Source organism: Ursus americanus, chromosome 3 (genome assembly GCF_024610735.1).
Source record: "Ursus americanus isolate L20-20 chromosome 3, mUrsAme1.1.p, whole genome shotgun sequence".
Classification (NCBI taxonomy): Eukaryota; Metazoa; Chordata; class Mammalia; order Carnivora; family Ursidae; genus Ursus; species Ursus americanus.
In genome coordinates this window covers 5,579,544-5,593,066 of record NC_142129.1, presented here as the reverse complement: position 1 = coordinate 5,593,066, position 13,523 = coordinate 5,579,544, and the positions used below count along the sequence as shown (strand labels likewise).

The window sequence follows — 13,523 nt, the reverse complement described above, 5'->3', positions numbered from 1 at the left end:
CTGGGTTTAATCTGACAAACGCGTACTAGACACTCGCTGTGTACCAGGCACACAGGAAGGGCACAAAGATGAAGGGTCAAGTCTCAGCCCCTTAAGCAAGTCCTAGTTTCAGGGGAAAGAAGACATTCAAGACCGATGTTTTGCCTAAAAGGCCAATGCCAGTTTTCTCAGCCGTCTGTGTCTCTCTGGGGCTCTCCTTGGGCCCACCCCTCAACCACGGATTTATTCAGTGTTACCCTTAGGACAAATGGGTTAGGTAAAGGTCTACCCAGAATAGAGACCCTGGCACTTCAAATCCTTGCCACTGCTAGCCAGGCCTAACTTCCTGCCCCCACCCCAGGACTCCTTCACTTCCCTTTCCTGCCCACAATTACCTCCAAACAAAAATTAGTAACCAAGCAACGGTATATCCTCGGTCAGTAGTGACAGTGACCGGCTAAGTCTTGGTTTGCCCAGGACTGACCGGATTTTAAAACAGAAAGTCCCACATTCCAAGAAATCCTCAGTCCCTGGTGAACCCGGACCGCTGGTCCGCCTGAGGGACCGAGGCTGTTGCCCTGCAGCCCCCTTGGACCTCCCCCTCCCCCTCCCCCGAGGCAGTGTGCACCTCTGCGTGTCTATCCCCACCACCGGCCGGACCTCCCACACCCATGCCCGTTTCCTTTCTGTCTCTCCTGACATCCAGCTCCACGAACGTTGCCACTTTCCAGCCCTTTGGTAACGGAGGAAACACCCTCCCACCTTTCCCTTCCTCTCGGTTTCATTTATTTGGTAAAAATTAGCCCTAATCATTGAATAAGAAGAGAGCCAGGGACTTGTGTTCATCAGGAAAAAGTAATTATTATAAGAGAAAACAAAAGTTTTAAAGTGAAATTAAACCTAAATACCAGGGTCCCCAAGTCCCCGGATATATCGAGGATGTCTAGAAGGATTTGGAATTCCTGTAACATTGTCCATTTAGCTCTTTTTCCTCCTCTGAACAAAGCCACTTTTCATAAAATGCAGCTTTAGAGATAAAACACCACTGCAATTCCATTTTGCCTCTTGCTTTTTAATTACTACATCCACAGCCCCACTTACCCAGCAGCGTTCCCAGCACTGCAAAGCCACATTACAGAGGAGACTGCAGCCACGAAAGGCCATGCTCAAGCCAAAACCCCCTTCACTGCCCATCAGCCGACAGAAACAAGGATCAGAGACAGCTTAGGATGGGAAGCTGGAGACAGAGAAACAGAGAAGGGGGGCCGCTCAAGCCAAGTCAGACGTTTGGCTCCAAACTGCCTGCGCCCCACGGGCTCTCAACCTCAGACAAACATCATCTGGGGAATTAAAAACAACAACAACATCAGACTTTCTAATTACATTCACCTGGGGAGCAGCTGGGCACTTGGGAGTTTTAAATGCCCCTCAGGTGAGCCTGATGTGCAGCCAAGTTCGAGACGCACGGCGGGAAGACCAAGGAAAATAAAAACACGATGGGTTACAGGTGCCCATTTACACAAAGAGAACGGAGCAGTTCCTGGGTAGAAGTGTGGGCTTTTCCTGATACGCGTTTCCATAGAGATTTCTTGAGATGGTTTTGAGTAAAACCTGGATTTCCGTAGCCTTTCCTGGCGTGGTTTCCAACACCAGGGCTCATACGTCCCTGAGCGCAGCCCCAGGGGGTCACAGGGCCCCATGCTGGTGCTGTTTCTCCCCGATGCTACTCGGACCCTGAGCAGATGCAGTGAACCCTGCCTCACCCTTCTTTACCTGCCCTGCTCGTCCCGTCCAGGAAAAGGCCAACGGAGTGATGCAGGGCAATGTGAGCCTCGGTTCTGAGCTCCTCTTAGAACAGAGGGTGAATGGCATGTGGATTGGGGGCTCTGGGCATCACCTACTCATTCAACTAGTAGTAACGAGCCCCTGCCGCCCAGGGGGAGCCCCAGCCCAGAACCCTGAAATGAGTGCAATTCCTTGTCCATGGGTCTCCACGCTTTTGTAAGACCTGCATTTCCTTCCCGTGGAGCCTTGAGGCAGGTCCCGAGGGTCAGGGTGGCCGTGTAGCGGTCCTGAGAGGAGGGAATTGGGATGGGCATCAAATACCAGCCACACAGCTGAGGGTGGGGCTGTCCTTGAGAGCAGGGCGACATCTGATTCATTGGGCCTAGTACAGGGCCTGACGAACAGTACGTGCTCGGCAAACATTTGTTGAGAGAGAGAATGAATAATGCCTGGAAAAAAAAAAAAAAGAATGACGAAAAGCTCATCTCACTAAGATGGCAGCGATAGAAAGTGTGGAAAAGCAAAAGTGAGAGGAAAAAAGAAATTTCTGCAGTTTTGGAAACGTTCTTCATCCCTTTCAGGGCCCTTGGTCTCATGGAGATCTCGATCGGCAGGATACTGCCAATGCGTGCGCTCACAGGGGTGCCCTATGCACTCTGACGGGTTGTGCGTATCCTTGGACATGACAGCAAAAGCACAGGCAGCAAAAGACAAGAAGAGATAAATTGTGCTTCTTCAAAATTCAAGACTGGTGTGCTTCAACAGACACCAAAAACGTGAAAAGACAACCCCCAGAAAGGATGAAAACATCTTCCAATCATGCATCTGATAAGGGGTTTGCATCTGAAATATATAAAGAATTCTCACACTTGACAGTGAAAAGACAACTCAATTTCAAAACAAGCACAGGGTATGAACAGACATTTCTCCAAGGAAGATTTACAAATGGACAAATGGCCGAAGAGCCCAGGGAAAGATGCTCGACCCCATCGGGCACTAGGGAAATGGAGATCGAAGGCACGAGGCTCCCCACTTCCCACCTGCAAGGACAGCCACAGCAAAGAGACACACGGGGACATGCGCTGGTGAGGACACGCACACGCCGGGAGCCGCGTCCACTGCAGGGGGAATGTCAGCCAGCAAGCCCGTCTGGACAACCGTCTGGCAGTCCCTCAAAAGGGAAGCATAGAGCGACTCCAGCAGCCAGCCGCCACTCTGCTCCCGGGTGTGAGCCTGAGAGAAATGAGGACGTACACCCACCCAGACATGCGCACATGAACATTCACAGCAGCACTATTCCTCGTCCCCAAAAGGTGGAAATGACCCCCGATGTCCTTTAACCGATGAAGAAAGCGCAGTGTATTCACACCATGGAATTTCGTGAAGCCACAAGGAGGGAAGTAGTGATGGATACAACACAGGTGAACCCTGAAAACATGCGGTTAAGTGAAAGAAGCCGGGGCGAAGACCACGTTCCAGGATTCCATTTGTACGAGAGCCCAGAACAGGGAAAGGTATAGAAGCAGACAGTCGTGTGGTGGTCGCCTGGGGGGAGGCGAGGGCGGACGAGGGAACCCGTTGGTGATAGCCTCAGCGTCAGGGGGTTCCCTCGGGGGGATGAAAATATTCCAGAGTTGACTGTGGTGATGGTTGCACAGATCTGCGGATATCCTAAAAGCCATCGACTCGGACCCTTTGCACGGGTAAATTGTGGCTCTGTCAATTGTACTCAATAAAGCTGTTCGAAAAAAAGAGAAGGTGTGTAAAGGCCAGCAAAACAACAGTTCGGCAACCACACTGAGCCCCGTTTGTCACTGACCCGAGTGGCAAAAACGATGAAGGAGCACGACACATTCTGTCAGCCAGCCTGTGGGAGAAGAGGCCACAGCCGCCTTCACACGTTGCTATTGGAAATGCAAATGGATACAACCCTTCCCGAGGGAAATCTGGTGACAGCTAACAGACGCGCACGAGCACGCGTGGGAGCACGTGAGCACACGGACCTTGTCTGAATCCTTGTCTGGGTCTCGGTAGGTGCCCCGGCACCATGCTCACTGGCACACGCAGTGCTGTCTACAGTGCCAGCCTGCACACTGCCCAGCGGGCTTGGCTCAGCATCCTTGGGAGACGAGCAACCGGCAGGCACATCACCAGCTCAGCTGAGGTCACTGATACCAATCAAGGAGGCAGTGAGTGACAAGAGTGACCACAGCCCTGGCCATGCAGAAAGAAGGGAAAACAGGAAACCAAGACAAGCCTGAAGGAGGAAGGGGCTGGGATGGTGTTTGGGAAGATGGGCTGTGATATGGGAAAGGCCATGAGAGGCTCTGCCTTTCTCTAAGGTCAGAGACTGTGTCTTCTCCATACTTCACCATGTGGATTCTCTCAGGAGAGGTTTCCAGCAGTGAGAATGACAAGTGCAAAGGCCCGGAGTCAGGAGCAGGCAGGAGCAGGCAGGCCTGTCTGGGGCACAGCAGTGGCCCGTGTGGCTGAGGTAATCGATGGGGTCAAAAAGGCAGTGAAACCATACTCATCTGAACGTGACACGGAGCCACTGGAAGTTTCTATCAGGGAAGGCATGACCTGACATATTGTAACACAATCACTCTGGCCCCCTGTTGAGAACAGACAGTCAGGGGCAAAGATGGAGATGGCCTTCAACTCCAGGTTGGAGCCAACCCACGGGTGATGGGGAGCGAGAGGAGAAGTGGGCAAGAGGACCTAATCATGGAAGAAAACCGGGAGGGAACCAATGGGGTCCTGGGACAGTGGCCCCGACAAGGTGACAGCCCCGTGTCATCTGCTCCCAGACACTGCCTCAAAAGTGAGTGTACATCACAAGAGAAGCAGAAAATGGCTCATAAGGGGCGCCTGGGTGGCACGGTCGTTAAGCGTCTGCCTTCGGCTCAGGGTGTGATCCCAGTACTCTGGGATCAAGCCCCACATCGGGCTCCTCCACTAGGAGCATGCTTCTTCCTCTCCCACTCCCCCTGCTTGTGTTCCCTCTCTCGCTGGCTGTCTCTCTGTCAAATAAATAAATAAATAAAATCTTTTTAAAAAATGGTTCATAATCATACAGAAATAGTCCATATGAGAATTAAGGCATATAGAAATAGTTAAAATAAATATTTTTTAAAGATTGGAAGCTGTCCTGAGAAAGGGTGCAATCGTGAAGTAGAGAGACGGAAAGAGAGGACTTAGAAGGTTCTAGGCTCAGTGCTGCTCTGCCCACCTTGCTGGCAGGGAGCTTTTAAGCATTAACACCTTTATCACTTCCCTTTAAGGTACTAACAATCTATGAAGGACTTTTTCTAGTGACCTTGCCCTGGGTCCTTCACTCCTCCTTCTGCAGAAGGTCCCTCTGAAGGGTTAGAGTTAGGGCCCCTGGTGTCCCACCGCCGGCAACCAAACCAACCCTAAGCGTGGGGTGTTAAGGGCAGCTGCTCCTGGCAAAGCAGGACAGAGAAGAGACCTCGGTGAGGGCAGAGCTAGTGTGGGAGTTAGGAACGGTGTCTCTGTGAAGGCGTGGAGCTCCGGGGATGAGCACAGGCCAAGGCAGGAGGGCAGAAGGGGCAGGAAATTCTACAACCTGATTCCACCTTTTTGTCCCTTCCAGGTGGATCCTCCATTTCTAGAAGCAACAATAGTGACGCACTAGACTGGAAGACTGGAGACCAACTCCTAGCTCTAGGGCACGGTGGGCTGGGGTCAGCAGGGGCCAGAGCATGGCACAATCGCATGGCACTGTTTCTTAGACTACAGAGGGCCTGGTGTCCCCTGGTCCTGGGCAACACCGCAGCTCCACCAGGCTTGGCCCAGCTGGCCTCCGTCTGTCCCCCCGTCTGTCCCCTCGGCGCACTCAGCCTGAGCAGCCTGAGGCTGTCACCTTGGTCTCGGGCAAGCCCGTTTCCCGGACATGTCTGACTTGACTTAACTGGAGGCAAGGTCAACATGAAAAAGAGCGGGTTCTCCCAGTGCCAAGTCTGTAGACTTGCAGCCGCCAGATACACGAATCAGGCCATTTCCTAATCGTCTAGGAGTGGAACACGATGTGCTTACACACCCCCACCCCCCGGCCACCCAGCACTCACCAGACCAAAATCTACATAGGAAAACAGTTTTTTCAAGAATCAAAAAGGTAGTAATTTTCTCAGTCATGAGCCAATTACAGAGACTGACAGGAAGGAAGGAAGGAAGGAAGGAAGGAAGGAAGGAAGGAAGGAAGGAAGGAAGGAAAGGAAAGAAAACATAAAGAAGAAATCGATGATTGATGGACAGGCAGCGCCGCGGATTGGGATTCGCACCCGGGTTTGCAGCTAAGCTGTCTGCAGCTCTGCGCACACCCTCCCTGCCCCAGCTCTTTGGGCCTCAGTTTCCCCAACCTAGAAAATTATGGTCCATGAATCTGTTAGTTCTGTTCTTTCTCACTCGGCGAAGTCGTATTTGGTGCCGATTATGTGTAAGAACAGTAGTGTTTACCATTCCAAAAGCTTCAGGCACACCTTGCCCACGTCTGATACTTTGACACTGCTTCGTGGTTTGCCACGTGCTTCACCTGCACCATTTATTCCTTCAACGAGGGAAGACGGGTGTGAAAGAAACACTGCCCTGGGCTTTGGTCACCACTCGGGGAGGAAGGGGACGGGAGACCTGGTCCTGGCTGGAGCTCTGTCTGGACCCGAGGTGCCGAGCCCCAGGCTGTCTGTCACCCCGGCAATGTCACTGGGCATGGAGAGTGACTCCTACTCCAGGGAGATCTCTGCACAGAGCCTGTGACACCGCGTGGGCCAGGAAGCCACGGCAGCACAGGCTGAGTGCACTCTCTGGAGCTCTGCACACACCCAGGGATTCCTGGAAAACGGGGCGGGAAGAGCGGCTCAACAGGGAGACTTGATTGACGTCTCCCCAGTGAGGTGAGGGGAGGCCAGGTGCCTACCTTCTCTGAGCTTCAGGGTCCTCAGCTGTCAAATGTGCATATGAAGTTAGCTGAAGAATATAAAGTGCTAATAAATGCAAGTGAACTATGACTCGGAGATTTCGGGTCAGAGCTGTACATGTGGCTCCTAACCCTGGAGTGGGGGGCGTGGGGCCAGGCTGCGGCCGGGAGCAGCGGTGGGGGTGAGGAGAGAAGGGGAAGTCCAGCCTACACGGGCTATTAACACATTCCGAAAGCGCACTCACAAGCACTCTCCGTACGAATTTCCTTCTTAAGCGAGTCCTTGGTCTTAGAATTCAGGGGCAGGTGCGTCTTCAGGACAGAGAACAGGTCACGTCCAATTCTGGACGGTGCCATGCAATTGGTTCCGTCTCAACAGACAAGTCTGGTTGCATCTGTGCAGGCTTATAAGCCCACACGCCAGCCCCCTAAAACATGCATGTCCATACAAGCAGATACTGCCATGTGTGTGCAGACACACAGGGGTCGACACCCACGTATGTGCGTGTGAATTATGCATGCCGTGCTCTGGCCCACCGAGAGCTTTCAACGCAGGTCCACGCACAGACAGCTAGTGCCCACGGACAGCAGGTGGGCCACGCATCTAGATCCTAGAAGAAACCATAAAGCTGGCATCTGAAAGCAAAGGGAACCCAGCAGCAGGGCTGTATTTCATTTTGTTAAGTTCCAAAGCTTGTATGCGTCAGATACCGCATCCCAGCCCGCAGGCCTGCCCTTCGTAAGGACTGCGGCGGGGAAAAGTCGTCCAAGTCAGGCTGAACCATGACACGGCTGCGGCTGTTGCTAGGTTTTCAAATGTGTTGCCCTGTTGTTGTTTTCCCAAAAGTTTAATAAATTATGTCACCAAAAAAATAAAAAATAATAATTTCTAGAGCAAAGTTGAAGTGATATCTCGCTGGTGTGCTTCCAAAAAGAATGAATGGATTTGTCCTTCTCCTTCCAGGATCTGGGATCACACGGCCTGTCTCCATCCACGGTGGGGTGAAGCCTCCCAAGGAAGTTTAGACTGGAGCGCGAGACCACTTATTACCAAACAATTTACCAAGATAAATTTGTGGATTCAGCAGACTCAAGGTCAGGAAGAGTTGGACCCCATTCAAACATCTGGACCGGAGCCGGTGCTCTCTTTGATTAAGAGCAGATGGAAATCCACCCTCTTCCCATCTCCCGTCAGCTGAGAAGCCGTGACCTCAGGCACTGACGCCCTCAGCGTTGGGCCGGGGAGCCTGAGAAGACACAAGACTCGGGCCTCAGGAGGCTCAGAGGGCCATCGAGAACAGGCCATGAAGGGGGCGGCAGTGGGCCACAAGGTCACTCCAGTCTGTGGCCTTGGCTCCACGTCTGGCCGTGGACAGACTGGCTGAGAAGCTTTTCAACATTTCAGATTCCAAGGCCTTGTCCTGAACCTCAACTCTCGGTCAGGGTTGGGAGGGTGGGGGTGCAGGTGGAGAGAGGTCCAGGAGGAAGCAAGACCAGAAAACAATCCTTCCGTTCCCCAGGCCTTTTCCAAGGGCTTGGGAAGCACCAGTCCTACACCATGTAGGATGGGGAAGCGGAGGGGTGTGGTGGGGCTGTGGGGAAGTTAAGGCAGCTCCCCTCAGAGGCCGGTATTCAGGTCTGCTGTCTGCTGGTGATCTCTGGGCCACAGCTTACTCTTCTGTAAAATGGGGAGATGCTAGTAGGCTGTGTCTCACCTCTCACACCAGTCTAGCTCTCAGTTCCTGTGCTTCTGTGAGGTCAGTGGGCTTCCTGGAGGAGAGGGAAGAGGTCTGCCACTTAACATGGGGGGCAGGACTGGACTAGGCAAGAAGACCCTCCCAACTAGGGGAGGGCAGCTATCGGAGTAGTGCTTTTCAAACACTGGCCCCTCTAGTGGATCATAAAATTATTTGAAGTGGGCTATCCCCACCAGTTTTGAAAAAAATGAAACACAACCGAGTAGAGACTATCGCAGCGGCGGGCACAAAGTAAGCGCCATGGAAATGTAAGCCATTCTTCTTCTTATCTCTACCGCAGGCCGCGGCCCGAACAAATTCACAGCGTGAACCCACTGGCAACCAGCACACTCGCTGAAGTACGCCTCCGTGTGCTGTGGTCGACTGTGTATTCCGCACCAGAACACGAGCCCTGCACCTTAGGGATATCCTGCACTTTCGTTCACCGACAGCCCCGGCATCTCAAACGGTGCCTGGCACCAGCTAAATGCCGAGAAACATGGGTTTGGACAAATGAATCGGTATCTTTCCATGAAAAGGCAAGGTCAGCGACCAGGAGGTGAGAGAAATAAAAGGAAAGGTGGTGTGGGACATCTTTAGGCTTTTGCCTGCCTCCCCACCCTCCTCACCAGAGAAGGAGGAGGCCAGGTTACCAGGCACCAAGAGTTAGAGGTGGGGGAGGGTATTTGCCAAAATGGTGTGGCAGGTTAAAGGACCCACCTAGGAGGTCAGAGTCCTTCCAGCTCCCCAGCGGCAGGACTTCCGAGCTCATCCACCCCGCAGAACCAGCAGCGGCTCTCCGGTGCAGTCTGCAGCTCGGGGGCCCCCTTCTCCACCTTCCTCCTGGGGCTGGGTTCTCCCATGAGCCAGAGGCCTGGCCAGCACAGCAAAGATGGGAGGTCTTCCCAGCAGAGGGCTAGGAGGGGTCTCAGGAAAGAGGTGGGCCAGCAGAGGGCAGGGACCCATGAAGCCCGGTGGCGATTTCAGGCTCAGCCCACCTGAATGCTCCCGTGTTCGTTGTCACGGTTTACCGTGAGCCACACTGGCTTTCCATTTCTGCTCGTCCTAGGATGTTTCCTTCAAGAATAGGTTTAAGAGGGGTGCCTGGGTGGCTTACTTGGTTAAGTGTCTGACTCTTGGTTTTGGCTCAGGTCATGATCTCAGGGTCGTAAGATCAAGCCCTGCACTCAGCACGGAGTCTGCTCCAGATTCTCTCCCTCCCACCCTCTCTGCCCCTCCCGCTCATGCCCTCTCTCTCAAATAAACCTTTAAAAAAAAGATTTACATTAAAAAATAGTACTTAGGCTACAAACCATGTAGGTCCCGTGAATCACTGCAGTTTGGGACTAACCTATCCGACGATGCTGTCTCTGTTTCCCTGCGGGGTCAGTAACTTGGGACACGAGAGGGAGATGGCGTTTTAGCCCATGCAGGGGTGCATATGTGCATGGATGTGTGTGTGTGTGAATATGTGTGTGGCTGCATGTGTGTATATACATGTGTGTATGTGCAGCCGTGAATCCTACTCTCGCCATCACCACAGGTTTCAGGAAATAGTATGTTCTCATACATCCTCCATATGTGCACTTTTCCAAAGTTCGGTTCGAGGATGTTTCCACGACTGTTCTGTGGAACAGGGTCATAGATGATGAGGGTCCACCAGAGCCCACAGCTTGGAATGGGATCCAGCTGTTTTGCAAGGGAATTTCTGTTTTAAGGACACAAATTTGAGTCCCTACCTGTATATTAGATTGTTCTCTTGCAAAATCACCAAGGCTCTGATAATAAAAGTGGGCATGGGGGTAAAATGTTGGGGAGGGGTTCCTATGCGCAAAGCCTGTGCCTGCAGGGGGCTGCCTATGATGGAAGAATGGGTGGGATGGTTATGGAGTCTCCCAGGTAAACCGCTGGGACCTTGCAGGAAGACCATCCCTCGACGGGGGCCTCCAGCTACCTGGTGTCATGCAGGGCACACAGCACCAGTTGCGCCCTGCAGCCGAGCCGGGGCCGGCAGAAATATCCCTTCTTGGCAAAGCAAGGAAGGGGAGCCCCTGGGCTGCTGGTAATTTCTCCCCAGCCAAGGGTCAGGTGTGGTTAACAAGTAGGGGGGGGCGCCAGGGTGCACACGTGAGTTAGCTGAGCTGGTCTTAGGTGACTTTCCCTCCATTGTCAGCTCTGTTCTTTTCGTCAAGGCACATCGTCGTGCAACGGTGGCCCCCTAGCACTTCCCGCTGGCCGCTGCCCAGGATCTAGTCTTTCTTAGGCCCTCAAAGCCTGAGCCTGGGTGGAGCTCTCTGCTCAGGCTGTACCCCTGGATTTGCACCTTCCCATCTCCATCCCTGTCCCAGGGCTTTGGCATCCTCTGAAGATGCAGATCCTCAGAAGTGACAACGAGCTAATCTGCTAAACTGAATGGCCAAGTGCTGACCACGTGCCCGTGAGGGCTGGCCTGGGCCTCTCCCCACCCCCAGCAGACCCTCCTCCTGCCCCGCATGGGAAGTCTCTTCAAGTGGCTTGCCTTCCAGACACGAGGCTTCCTTCCTCGGGGGTTCCAAGTCAAGAGAAAAGGCGGTGCACCCCTCCGACGTCGCACCAGGAGGGTGCCATTGGGGCGGGTGACATGCAGGCCTCCACAAGCACCGCAAATCCCACTGCTCTTTTCAGCCAGGGGTTAACCATTCACCAGCAGCCAACGGCCCCTAGACTGTGCTGCGAGGGTGCACCCTACCCCCATCCCGGGCCGCGGAGCCAAACCGCGAAGGCCAGGCTTCACAACACAACTTATGCGCACCGACCCCACAAAACCTTGGACAAACACCTTGCATGTTTGGATCATTGCGAAGGGAGAAAACAAAACTAGGGGTCATAAATAACTTAAGCTCATTTGGTTTGCACACATCACGTCGCGTCTGCTCCACACCCTGTCATAGGTGAGGAAGGGGTGGTGGCTGGCGGGGCCGCAGGGAGCTGGCCCAGGCAGGCCCGGGGCCTGGCTTCCTGCTCCCCCGGTGCTCTTCCAACAGCGTCTGCTCTGGAATAAAAACTAATTACTGTTTAGGAAGTTGTTTGTGATCCCTGATGGAAACGGGAGTGTAGCCGCGTTGAGGAGAGGAGCAAGCACGGGCATACTCCGCCTTGGCGGAGCTCCTTAGGGAAAGGATTTCCTGGCGAAGCATCTTTGGAGAAAGTTTTGGCGGTCGGAGCGCTCTCCCACCCTCGAGGCTCAGGCCGTGCTGGCAATGCACGGGTTTCCTTGAACTCATCTAATGGGGTCCGAGGGATCTCTGGATACCAGAGGCTGGGTGGGAAAGCTCAGGGTCAAGGCACTGCCTGCCTCAGTTTCTCCGTGTCTCTGTTTGCCTCTGTCTAGAGGGTCAGGAGAGCCAAAGCCAGAGGGTGAAGAGAAACACAAACTGTAGCCTTGTCCTGGGGCGTCCACAACACAGCACCACACTCGGCCCCGGGGTGGGGGGTGCTCCAAACCACAGACATGGAGTCTCTCCCAGTCCCGGAGGCTGAAAGGTCTGAATCAGGTGTCAGCAGAGCGCCTCTGAGGCGTGGAGGGAACAAGCCTCCCTTGCCCTTCCAGCCTCTGGTGGTGGCCGGCATGCAGTCCCTGCCGCCTCCTCTCTGCAGTTGTGCCTGCTCTTCTCAAAAGGACACAGTCCTACTGGGTGAGGAGCCCACCTTGACATCACAACGCATTCCATCTGCAATGAGCCAGTTACAAATAAGGCCACATTCTGAGGTACTTCGACATATCTTTTCGGGGGCCATGAGTCAGCCCGCAGCACCTGCTACTGCTGGGCGTGGCCTCACACTCCAGTGCTCTGCCAGTTTCCAGAGGACAGCACAGCTATCCCAAACAGGGGCACCGCTGGGCTGAGGGTGCCCAGCATAGGGGCCCTGGGCTCTGGAGGGCAGTGCATGGGCCCTGGGTAAGCTTGCCAGTGAGGCTGAGACCCTTGAGGCCACAGACCCAGGGGACCTGGACACAGGCAGCTCAGTGACTGCAGAATGAGGCAGGAGGATGCCACAGCAACATGCCACTGATGTCCACACTGGGCACTTAGAACAACTACCCTGGGACAGTGGGGGTAAACCAGGCATGTCCAGGACAAACCATGAACGGTCCTTACCTAGGGAGTTTCTTGGGTGTTTAATTGGAAGGCACCCCGCCAGAAGGCTTCTCCTGGAAGAAGAGATTCAATTTGCCTGTTTATTTAAATTGCAAAGTAACTGACCAGAGAACACGATATCACTTCAACTTAGGGAAGAAACGAACATCAGGAGTAAGGTGAGTTGTCCTATGCTCTGCCTCAGAATAACCTGACATGGTGGCTATTTCCTCTCTTTCACAGGTGGGAAACTGAGGCTCAGAGAAGCAATCGTCCTTTTGGGATAAACCAGCCCAACCTCGCAGCCCGTGGAAGCATCCCAAGGCTGGATTTGAACTCAGGTGCTCAGATTCCGAAATCCTTAAGGTTTCCCGGGCTCCTTCACACTCACCCCACCTCCACTGTCCTATGTCCAGGAAAAATGCCCATCCCGCCCCCTCCCTGCCCACCTCGCCCGATTATCTGCCAGGGAAGCACAGAAGGACACTCGGTGCCAAGGAGAAAAGGGATGCGCCCCTGATCACTTCTCACAGAGGCTGACAGTAATCTGATTGGAAGCCAAGTTTGACAACAGCGAATCAGAAGTCCTCGATGAGTTAGTTTCTCAGCCTCCAAGGCCATTGACCTCCACCTCCTTCCACCCCAAGAACCCGGTGGGACTGCAGAGCGGGGGCTCAAGTTCCTTCAGCAGTGATGGCCAGGACTTGTGTGGAATGCTTTCTCTTCTGTCTGCCTGAATGCCTTATTCTGAGAAACGAATGACTTACACTCTTCCTCCTAAAACAACCGTCATCTAGCAGATTTTTAATGGCCTAGGAGGGAAACATCACAAAGTAAACACGTACTGAGCTAAGGGGGGAAAAAAAACAACTCAGCAAAGGCCAGAGTTCAGCCTGGTTATGACAATCAATTGTGAAAGGCCAAACCCACAACTTTCCGGAGCGGGAGTGCGTCTTCCTGCTGACATAA

At 53.5% G+C, this 13,523-nt stretch overlaps 1 protein-coding gene and 1 pseudogene across 6 annotated transcripts in view; both read right to left on the bottom strand.

Moving 5' to 3' along the window:
- Positions 1-7,057, bottom strand: part of LOC123789488 (transmembrane protein 126A-like) — a 33,163-nt pseudogene extending 26,106 nt beyond the window's left edge.
- PRKAG2 (protein kinase AMP-activated non-catalytic subunit gamma 2) overlaps positions 1-13,523 on the bottom strand; it is a 256,153-nt gene that overhangs the window by 221,837 nt on the left and 20,793 nt on the right. The window lies entirely within an intron of this gene.